We start from the raw sequence: 10,928 nt of genomic DNA, 5'->3' as shown, positions 1-10,928 counted from the left end.
GCGTCTCCCGCATCGGCAGGCGGACTCTCAACCACTGCGCCACCAGGGAAGCCCTCAATAAATGTTTGCTTCCCATACTGGCGAAAAAGACAAGATGTGTGCCAGTCTACCAAAGGCTTCCCAGACCACCCGCAGAAGAGAAAGTGGTTTGCAGAGGTAGAGGGACCTCAGCTGAAGCTTCTTGTTCAGCCATGATTATTAGCCCAGTCTGCAGGGCCTAGTAGGGAGGCCCTCTGAGTTCTAACTGCTTGAGGGACAAAGTTGTCTTCTGGGGGAAAAAAAAGGGGGGTAGGAAGCACAACCTCAATACAAGGAAAGGCAGGGGCCGGGGTGGGGTTGGGGGCTGCTTCTGACCACACAATAGTGTCCATTGGTCAAAAACTCAGTTAAGAATCACTGGAGAAGAGCATAAATGTATACAACTAGTCTACAAAGCAATTTTGCAACAATTGTAAATTTTGCATACATTAATTACATATTTATTCCTTTCTAGTTTATAGTTTTTTACTGCTACATAATGAATTACTCCAAAACTTAGCAACTTAAAACAATAAACATCTGTTGTCTCTCTCACACACACACACACACACAGAATCACTGGAGACAGAGTAACCAATTCAACCCAGTTTTAATACTAAAAGTCCCCTGCCCAGGAAACCCTTCAGTTCGGTGCAAACCAAGACAGTTGATCACCCTACTTGGAGAGCTTGTTAAAACAGAATCCCCAGAGAGTTTGATTCAGTAGGTGTGAGCGGGGCCTGGGAATCTGCATTTCTAAGAAGATCCCAGATGCACCACACTACCAGCAACACTGAAAGTCTCCCTCAATCTCAAGGACTTACGTCAGGATCCTGGGGAAAGAAAAGGTAATACCGAAGACATCTTTCACCAAGTCTAGACTGAGGAACAGCACAGCTATGGGACCAACGTGACAGAGAGAATAACCCAATGGAGAAGAATTCTCCAGGCCTGTGTCAAGACCACTGTGCCTTCCTTATAACCTGGGGGTGGAACTGTGTCAGGCAGCAGCTTCACATCCAAGTCAAGGACGACTTGACTTCTGTCTTCAGCAGATTCTGCTCAGGAGAGCAGAGAGGTGGCTGCCACACAGTAACTGAGGGGACTACTACAGGGGGGAGGGATCCCCCTCTTCTCCTTGCCCTAGGGATGCCTAGAATTACTGGCAGAGAAACAGGAGAGTGCGGACTCCAAAAATCTAGGAGGAAAAGCCTGACAAGTACTCTTTGTTACTCTTATTGCGTCCCCCAGCTGAGGGTTGCTGAGGGTTGCTCCTAGATTCACTTCCCTTCTCTACCCTGTAGTGACTAAGCCAGCTAAATCCACATCCAACAATGAGAGGACCAGGCAGGTTTTGGTGTCTCGACCTCGGTTGGAGTCTTCTCTCTTGTTCCCTAACTATGTGATCGAAGGCAAATGAAACTGTCAGAGCTCTGGTTTTTATCTGTAAGATGGAGATCGTGTTGCGAAGATTAAATGAGAAATATAAATGCTGTATGAGCTCAAAGCACTAGACAAAGAGCTAATTTACATGAATATCTATGTCTCTTTCCATAGATATTGTTATTGTTGTTAGAAACAAGTCATGCATGATGCAGTGCCTGGTAGGAGACATACTGGTTCAGAGCAGGGTTGAGAGAGAGAGAGAGATCACTTGGGCTACAATCCTAGCTTGGCCACTTGCTAGCTGGGTAATCCTTGATAATCTCTGTGCCTCCGTTTCCTGTAAATCTGTAATATGAGGATGATAATAAACCTACCTCATATGGTTGTTTTGAGGATTAAAGAGTAAATGAGTTAATACACATAAAGCAATTAGAATGTGAGACATTATTAATACAACCACTCAACAGCTCTTTGTTAATGAGTAAATGAAGGTACTGACAGCTAGCCAACTCCCAGTTATACTAATGAAGAAAGTGATGGAGAGCTGCATTGATGCAAAAACCCAAAGCAACATCACTGTGTGGACAGATGCCCAACGATTCATGGGGCTGATATTCTGGGAACCATAATACCTTCATTTCCATGATCACTCCTTGCTTCCTCCACATCCTCCCAGCCTTCTGGGTAATACCTGACTCAGAAGTTGGAAATTCAGCTTCCTCACCCTTTCAGCCCTGCTCACCCCTCCCTCCCCTCCCCCACACACCACGTAAACCTCAACATCAGGATGGAGTGGAGGCTGCCAGCCTGGGACTGCTCCTCTCGCTCTGTATTTCAATACTCAAGCAACAACTTACATGCACTCTTGAAATAACAGCAGCTGGACTGTGACAAAACAGTGAAGAGATTTTGTCCACTTTCAAGGGAAGAAGGAAGTGTTAAAAGCACAAATAGAGTGCTTGAATTCAAATCTTAATCTCATCCCCAGCCATTCACGGTCAGACCAAACAAGCCCACTGCACAGCCTTCCTGAGACCCTGTCTCTCAAACTCGTGGAGACATGTGGACACAGATCCAATGACCTGAGGAAATAAGCAAAGGGGCGCAAAGCTCAGGAAGAGAAAGCATTCCCAAGTCTTCTGCAACACTATGGAAAATTGCATTGCTTGTAAGAGACGGCATCAAATTCCAGAAACAGAAGGAACCTGAGAGACCTCCTCTCCAACATCCCTCACAGAAAAAAACAAAAACATAGCCTGTGCTTTAAAAATCCGCCAAAGGACTTCCGTGGTGGTCCAGTGGTAAAGAATCCGCCTTCCAATGCAGGGGACGTGGGTTCCACCCCTGGTTAGGGAACTAAGATCCCACATGCTGTGGGGCAACCAAGCCTGTGCCACAACTACTGAGCCTGCCCACCACAACTAGAGAGAAGCCCACACACTGCAAGGAGGAGCCTGCGCACCACAACGAAAGGTCCCGCATGCCGCAACTGACACGATGCATCCAAAATGAAAATAAATAAATAAAATATTTTTAAAATAATAATAAAAAATAAAACAAAAATCTGCCAAGACAGAGAGCACTCTACTCTTTCAAGCAGTATAATCCTTGTGGGGCAATGGGAACCATCATCCAGTCCCCTTCTCCTCCCCAACCCAGGGCTGCCATTCCCCATCAGGAACCCAGAACCTTTCCTTGTGTAAAACGGTTATCAGCCCACAGCTGCTTTTGCTCTTTTGCCCTCTTCTGACCATTTTCCTGTTTGAACAAGACCAACTTGCAGAGGGGGTCCCACACCTGGCCTCCAGACTAGGAACCAACCCATGCCGAGCACCCCAATGTCAATGCTTTAGAGCTCTGAGCAAAGCAGCCACACCCTAGGTTTATGTCCTGAATGTCACACATGAACAGGCTGCCCCACATTCTCGAGCAAGCTAAATACCTTTTTTTGTTTTTAAGATCCATGCAATTCAACACCCCTGTCTCCTCTGCAGAGCTAAGGCCAATAGGACTCTTGCCACCTTTGGCTGCAGAGACCTAGGAGCCCATTTTAGGATTTGACCAGAAGCTGAGGATGTGCTCAGGGCCAAGTCCTTGGATGGGGAACACAGGCCGTGGCAGGGATCATCTTCATTGGCTCTAATCCTGCTACATTACTTTGAGCAACTGTAAGTCACTCCCAAAACCACGCACCCGCTCCATTTCCCTTCTTTCCTCCTCTTCCTCACTCTGAACAGGGAATACGCTGCTGTGATTCATGACGACGGAGTGAAGACCAAGCCTATGGAATGCACGATTCAGGAAGTCAGGTGTACTTTACACAGTAACAACTTCCCCAACCCTCTCTACCACCGCTCCCCAAGCCTCTCGAGGCCTCTGCCCGCCCTCTGCACACCCTCTGGCCTTCCCAAACCCCAGCCGCTCCCAGACTCAGAGCAATGCCAGGAAAAGGTTAAGAAACAGGACTGACTGGTTCCAGCCCTCCTGGCCCATTCCTAACCTCTCTGTTCCCCTAGGGCTTGGCACCGTGCCCACCACCAACACCCTCCTGCTCTACCAACTACTACTTCACACTTCCCTCACACTCAGGCCACCTGACTTTGGCTCCCCCACTCTCTCCTCCCTGAAACGTGTTGGATAACAATTAAATGTAATTCAGCAATGTTACCGTGAGAGACTGAATATACAAATGGACAACCCCAGACCACACATAAAAATAGAACTCTGACCCATAATCTGCGGCCATCGGTCTAGGAAGTCAAACCACAACCTCTGTAGCAATAAGTCCCAAGTGGTCAGGATTTAATCAATATTGGACAGCTTCCATAATTTTTGCCCACGCTTCAAACTTAGGACCAATCAGAGAAAGCCAAATACACTCCCCTAACCAATCACACGAGATGCCTACTGTCAGAGAGACGCTATCTCCAGCTTCCCAATGGCAACATCCTCCAACCAACCCGGGCATACCTGAAACCTTCCTTTCTGTTCCACTGTAAAGTTTTTACACTCCCCGGCCTGCCTGTGAGTCTCTGACAAATGTAAATGACGATCGCTGACTCTTTTGCTAGAGCAAGCTCTGAATAAACAGCCTTTTCTCATGTGAGTGGTCTTCGTTTATTTCCATACCAGATTCCTAATACAAGCCACAGTCCCTACGCACAAGGAGCTCTTAGTCTAGTAAACAATTACATTGCAATATGGTGTAAGTGTATAGAGCAAGGGTACCTTATAAATATGTATGTATATAAGTAAGTGTGTAGTGGCCCATGTAATACAGTACAGAGGGGCCTCCAGGAGGGAGGACAATTGGGCTGCTTTTGAAAAATGAACAGCACTAAGTAGCTAGCTGTGGGGGAAGGGAAGAGCTGTTCTCCATTCTTCTCCTTCCCTCCCCTCTCCCTATCGAGCTTTCCCACTTGTAGACCAACTTTGCTTTTTGACCTGCTCCAATAAATATCTCCTTTATTTTTCCATTTTCAGTTTCTCCCTCTACCCAATAATTCCCCTCATTCGTGCCGGAGTCTGCTTTACCACTTCCCCCGGCAAAAAAATTTCTTGCACTGACCTGGCCAGCCCAACTGAACGCTAACTTCTCTTTCCTTCTATCTTCTATCTTCTTTAAAGAATATCTACTCTGCAGCCAAAGTCCTGCACTCACTTGAGCCCTCTGCATCTGACTCTAACCCTCAGTGCTCTGCTAGCTTTGGCTTCCACTGACAGAGTCACCAAATCCAAAGCCTTGTTCTCAGTCTCCACTCACTTGGCTCCCCTTCCCCTGGTTTCCTTGATGCTCTACTAGCCCAGTCTTCCTCCAATCTATGTGGCCACTGCTCTTTCTCCTCCATGTGCATCTACCATCTGAACTTAGTCTTTCCAAAATCTGTCCTTGGTCCTCTTACTCTTATCAACCTCAAGACTTCAAGTGACCATCGAGTCTCCATCATTTGCACACACTTACTGTCCACAGTCTCAACTCCCTGTTGGTTTCATCTCTCCGAAAGTCCTAGCATTACCTCGAATTCAGGATCTCCAAAACAACTAGGCATCTTTCTTCCAAAATCTTTTTTTCTCCTCCCATAGACCCATATACCCAAGTCACCCAGTCCTAAACCCTTAGTGTTCCAACTTCTTTTCTGTTCCTTTGCACCTTAACATCTGTCATTAAGTCCTTCCAGTTCCCTTTCTACCTTATCACCTACATGCAGTCCTCATCTCCCGCTGTCATGACTGTGGGGCCAGTCTTCCGGCCTCAGAACTTCTAGAACAGATATTACAACTTCCTCAATGGCCCTAAGCATCCAGTCAGTTCCCACATTGATCACTGCAAGGAAACCTGCCCTTAATCAAACCAGGTTCTACACAGTTGTAAATGATGGGGAAATGCCTGCATAAGGAGAGGGGGCTCATCCAGGTAACCCTGGCTTCCATTTCCCAAAATTCACCCCACAGCCGTTAAGCTGTTGCAGATGGATGGCCTTAGGTAGTTACTTTGTTCAACCATCTCAGGCCAGCAAGCCAATGGGACCCCAGTGGACAGTTTCCTAGGCTACAGTCTTAACACAGATTCTGAAATAGGCTCCTAGTATCTGCAAACTTTTACGCACACTGCCGTGGGAGACCATGTTAGGGAAGGAAGTTAGAAAGCCCACCAGAGCATCTGATGTATAAAAATGGCCACTCCAGGAGGTTTGGCTGTCAAGAAAAACACCGTCCAGTGATGGTAAAAGTCCCAAGGTAAAGAGAATTGAGGGGAACAGGAGTCTGAGCCACAAAGTCCCCTCATATCTCCTTACACAGAATTTGCCATCCACTACGGGAGGAGTGTTTCATTTTATGAAGGAAGCTGGAAGCTTTTCTTATACCAGCTTTTACATCACTCCCTGTACTAAAAGCTGCAGTGATTTCCAATGGCTACTCACTGCCCAGGAACAACTAAGACTAAATGCCTTGGTCTGCCAATCACAACACCCTGCCTTCTGGTTAAATCCAATCTGCTTTTCTGCCCCCCATTTCCCACGCACCTCCTACAAACCAGTCAAACTGAAACACAGCCCCCATGCTTTCATGCCTTCATGTGGTTCCTCACTTTGTCCCCTCCACCTGGAATTCATTCATTCTACACGTATTTGTGGAGAGCTGCTGTGCCCTCTGCTATGAGTTGGGGTGCCTTTTCCTCCTCTTCCCATAACCAAATATTACCAATCGTTGTTGGCCCAGTTCAAAGGTCACCTCATCCATGAGGCCACCAGATTCCCTTGGTCAGAAGTAGTCTTTCCCTCCTCTGACCACCCACCTCTTCAGAGCACTGATGGCGTTCTGCCTTTATTACAGTTATTTGAGTAAATGCCACCTCCCCTCCGTGTCTGAATCCTCCGCGTAACTCGTACCACGTTCAACACTGCGTTCTGCAGGGGGAATAAAAACTACTCCAACTGCCTAGAAATGGCTTATTTGCTTGTCTGTCTTCTGCAGAATATGAGCTCAGTAAGGACCAGCACGAGGCCCTCGCACCCTTCACAGGGAAACTATTCAAGGACCATTCATCTGTTGAATGAATGGCTTAATAACTGCTTTATTCCCGTAAACTTCCTTACACTTTTTCCTCACCGTATTAGCATCTGGTTCTTCATCAAAGGGAAAAAATTAAAAGGTAGAAAGACAACTGCTCCGGGTCAAGAATTTGTCGCGGAAAAGCCACAGCCGGGCCGGAAGCGTGACAGTGCAGGCGGAACGCCCTTCCACGCCCTCGCGCGCCGGGCGCGGCTCTCCTGAGGGGCAGAGAGCCTCTCCCCTAGCTCGCGCCCGGCCCCCACTCGCGCCAGGTACCCCGGGGGCGCGGGCCGGGCCGCTGCGCATTTGTTTCCCGCAGCCCGGGACCGGGCCTGAGGCGGAGAAGCCCGCCCGGGAGGCCCTCCCGTTTCTCGGAGCCCCGCCCTCCGATCCCCCACCTGCGCCCAGCTACCAGGCTCCTCGCCAGCCCGGCCCAGGGGGGGGGGAGGGTCCGGTTCCTCCCGGCGCGCCCGCGACTCCTCCTGCAGCCCCAAGGCGCCGAGATAAGGCGTCGGGCGCCCCGGGGAGGGGGCCGGGCGGGCCGCTTCCGGCGCCAAGCTAGGGAGCTGAGGGCTCTGCGGGGTCCTGGGGAGCGGCGGCGGCGGCGGTGCGCGGGCCTTTCCTCCCCGCCAGGCCTGCGCGCCGGGGTGACGCTCGTTCAGCCACTCGCGGCTTCACCTGGCCGTGCCCCCTGCTGCGCGCCGGGTACGCGGGGGGCCCGGGGACACGCTGCGGGTCCGGTTTAGTGACACAGCTGAACGTAGAGTCCCGGATTGTGCCAGAAGGAAACTGTCTCCCGTGCTCTAAGCGTGTGGAACGATCGCGGGATCCAAGGCCGTCGGGAGCTCAGGGAGGCACCCCCGGGGTGGCAAAGGAAGAGGGGTGAGGGGCAGAAGGAGCGGGAATCTTCCAGAAGTTGAAAGCGAGCCGGGCGACGTGGCTGGAGCTCCAAGGGCGAGAAGCCGCCAGTCCAGGCCACCCAGGGGCGACAGGCTTGACCAGGCGACAAGACCGTCTGGGGCGAGAGAGCTGGTAGGACTTTCTGCTGCTCCGAGGACACTCAGCTTGGGGCGTCAGGGAGGCTTCAGGAAGAAGTAAGCGAAGACCTGAGAGTGAGAAGGGCGCGGGAGAGGAGTCTAAGCGGTGAGAGGCGTGGGCAAAGAGACAGACTAGAGAGTGTATTCTAGCAATGGCGAGCAGGACCGCCTCGGATTGGAACTGACGGCTGGAGAGCGGCAGTGAGCTGCGGAAATAAAGAAGACTTCATAAAGCAAGTCAAGGAGGTCGCTCAGAAGCTGTCACGGGGTTTTCAGCAGCGCGACCTCATCAGGAAAGGCTCCCAGGGTCGGCTCTGTGGGATTGGGATTGGGTCTGAGGAGGCAGGGAGACGGCCTGGAGCTGCTTCAGGGCTCCAGACAAGAGAGGACACGCCCAGGAGCAGGGCACTGACAATGAGTGTGGAGAGAAGTGGCAAATGAGAGTGGTATTGGGTGGAATCCACTGGATTTTATGGCCAGTGGACTGTGGTGGACAAGGAAAGAGAAATTACAGAAGTCACCGAAACTTTTGGTTTGGGCAACTGGGTTGATGGTGGCAGGAGTCACTGAGACAGAAACACAAAGGGAATTGTGGCAAGTTAGGGTAGAGAGGCTGCAGGGGGAGAAAAAATAAGTTCCAGGTTGAAGGCTTTCAGCTCGAGATGTCTGTAGGGCTCCCCAAGAGCAGAGCCTTCCACTCCTTCACCCACATCCTCACTTGTTTTCTCTCTGTGCCTTGAGCCCACTCTAACCCTAACCACCCATGAACACGCCCATATAAGGGTTCAACTTGTGCAGCCTTAAAAAGAAGTCGTTAAAAATACACTTCCGAGGCCCTTTTGCAGCAGGCTTTCTTGCTAATTATTTTTTGCTCAGCAAAAATAAGAGCCTGCTTTGGGGAGTAGGAGATGGACGGTGCAGGTAGTGCAAACTCTCTCTTATTATTTAGACAGTTTCTTTGTTAAGCTCCACTCTCCATGAACTTTGAAATCATGTCACTGTTTCAACAAAAAATACATTCAAGACATTTTTAAGCCAACCTATACTTCTCCTTCTCTGCCATGCTCCCCTGAAAAAGAAATAAATTTAAATACATTTGTGTATATATGTGTATAAGTATATATATATATATATATTTTTTTTTTTTTTGATTTGGTGATGTCAGGGAAAAGTATCCAAAACTTGGAAATGGGCAAAAGAGATTACTGGGTGTCTTTTCAGTGGGGTGCTGGGTGTTGTGTAGTAGCCCTTCTGGAGATTGATTCTAGAGGGTTGTGCGCCTTTAATGGACTTTCTATTGACTAGGCTATTTATAACTCTATAGGGGTAAAGTTAACTTGCAGAAAGTTGATGATAATGCAAAAGATTCTTGTCCATAACAATGCAAGTTAATTTTTCCAGTAGAGATATGGGTGATTTCTGCCAGATAAAAAATAAGATAAACCTAATTAGATTTTGTCTTATATGATATAAATCAGTTACCCAGTTTGGCATCTATTAGCAAATTCATTTCATCATTCCTAACTGAAATATATGTAATATATATACATATATGTTCTTCACATTTTCCTTTAAACCTTGTTATCTTAGTAGTTCTCCTTTGAAGTCAACATCTTGCTGAGTCCCTCATGAATTGGTTAAATAAAATCTTAGATAAGTTTTCATTGTATGTTTGCATGAACCATGTTTTTTAAATTTTGAAAATTTTACGTTAGTACAATACATTATACTCATATTCTACGTTAGATTGTGTGACTTTCATCAGTTCTTTCTATTGGCTCATTTTTTGCTTTCAAACAAATATTTTTTTGCAAAAAAAAAAAAAACTACATCCTACCCAATGCTGAGTTCATGGAACCACAGAATAAAAAAGTATCTCCTCATCAGTATTTGTCACTAGAATTAAAAGAGAATATTGAACCAGCGTTAAATTTGGAGCAATGAGATCATCGCCGAGAAAATATTTAGCTTAAGAAAAGTGTTCTTCTTTTAAGAGAGCACGACCAATACACAAATATCTTCTAAAAGAGAATTTAGAGAGAGCTCTTTTTTCCCATGGTTATCAAGATTTTAATGACTTAATCTAAGAAAAAATTGACTTTTGGTTTCAAGATGGCATCATAAACCCTGAAAGATCTCTCTCCCCTGCTTCCCAAATCCCAGTAAATACACACATACACACACCCAATTAAGTATGCAGAAGTGCTTTCAAACAGGAGAGAATGCCATCAGTGGAGCAGATAGCTTTGAGAACTGCACTGGATTAGATTTGCCACGTGGCCTCCACAAAAATGTCCACTAAAAGAGATGGGAGGTGGGGTTAAAAAAAAAAACTACAATACATGTAATTTAAAATTGTTTTAAATTATATGCACACTTCAAGTTACTATTTGTACATATTAACACAATGTTCATATTTTTAGGGTTTTTTTGTTTTGTTTTGTTTTGTTTTCTTGGCCGCGCTTCGTGGCATGTGGGATCTTGTTTCCCCCACCAGGGGTTGAAACTGCACACCCTGCAGTGGAAGCGCAGACTCTTAACCACTGGACTGCCAGGGAAGGCCCTGTGCAGGTTTTATAATATTTTCAGATTTACTCCAGAGCCACTATGTAGAAATTGTTGGGAAAAAAATGCATAGTACACTTTTTACCAGTTCAAAGTATTTTATTTTCCTCATCTGTGTACATATTGTTCACTACAATCTGCTTCTTCAGGCTTTGGGCCACCAAATGCCAGTTTCCTGGCTCTCCAGAAAAACTATCATTTTCCACACTTAAAAAAATAACTTCTAGGGCTTCCCTGGTGGCGCAGTGGTTGAGAGTCCACCTGCCGATGCAGGGGACACGGGTTCGTGCCCCGGTCTGGGAAGATCCCACATGCCGCGGAGCGGCTGGGCCAGTGAGCCATGTCCGCTGAGCCTGCGCATCCGGGGAG

At 47.6% G+C, this 10,928-nt stretch overlaps 1 protein-coding gene across 5 annotated transcripts in view; it reads right to left on the bottom strand.

The window, feature by feature from the left end:
- The window catches only part of SUSD1 (sushi domain containing 1), a 126,548-nt gene extending 119,340 nt beyond the window's left edge, over positions 1-7,208 (bottom strand). For 3 of the 5 annotated variants that reach the window (XR_003004841.1, XR_003004842.1, XM_024757251.1), the window contains exon 1: positions 7,015-7,208. The gene's annotated coding sequence lies outside the window, so the exon portion shown is untranslated. The remainder of the gene's footprint in view (positions 1-7,014) is intronic. The other 2 variants (XM_024757250.1, XM_024757249.1) reach the window with 2 other exon arrangements.
- Positions 7,209-10,928: the final 3,720 nt, after the last annotated feature.

This window comes from Neophocaena asiaeorientalis, unplaced genomic scaffold (assembly GCF_003031525.2).
Source record: "Neophocaena asiaeorientalis asiaeorientalis breed wild unplaced genomic scaffold, Neophocaena_asiaeorientalis_V1.1 scaffold432, whole genome shotgun sequence".
In the NCBI taxonomy this organism is placed as follows: Eukaryota; Metazoa; Chordata; class Mammalia; order Artiodactyla; family Phocoenidae; genus Neophocaena; species Neophocaena asiaeorientalis.
Note: the sequence above shows the minus strand (reverse complement) of the source record. Positions and strands in the feature narration are given on the sequence as shown.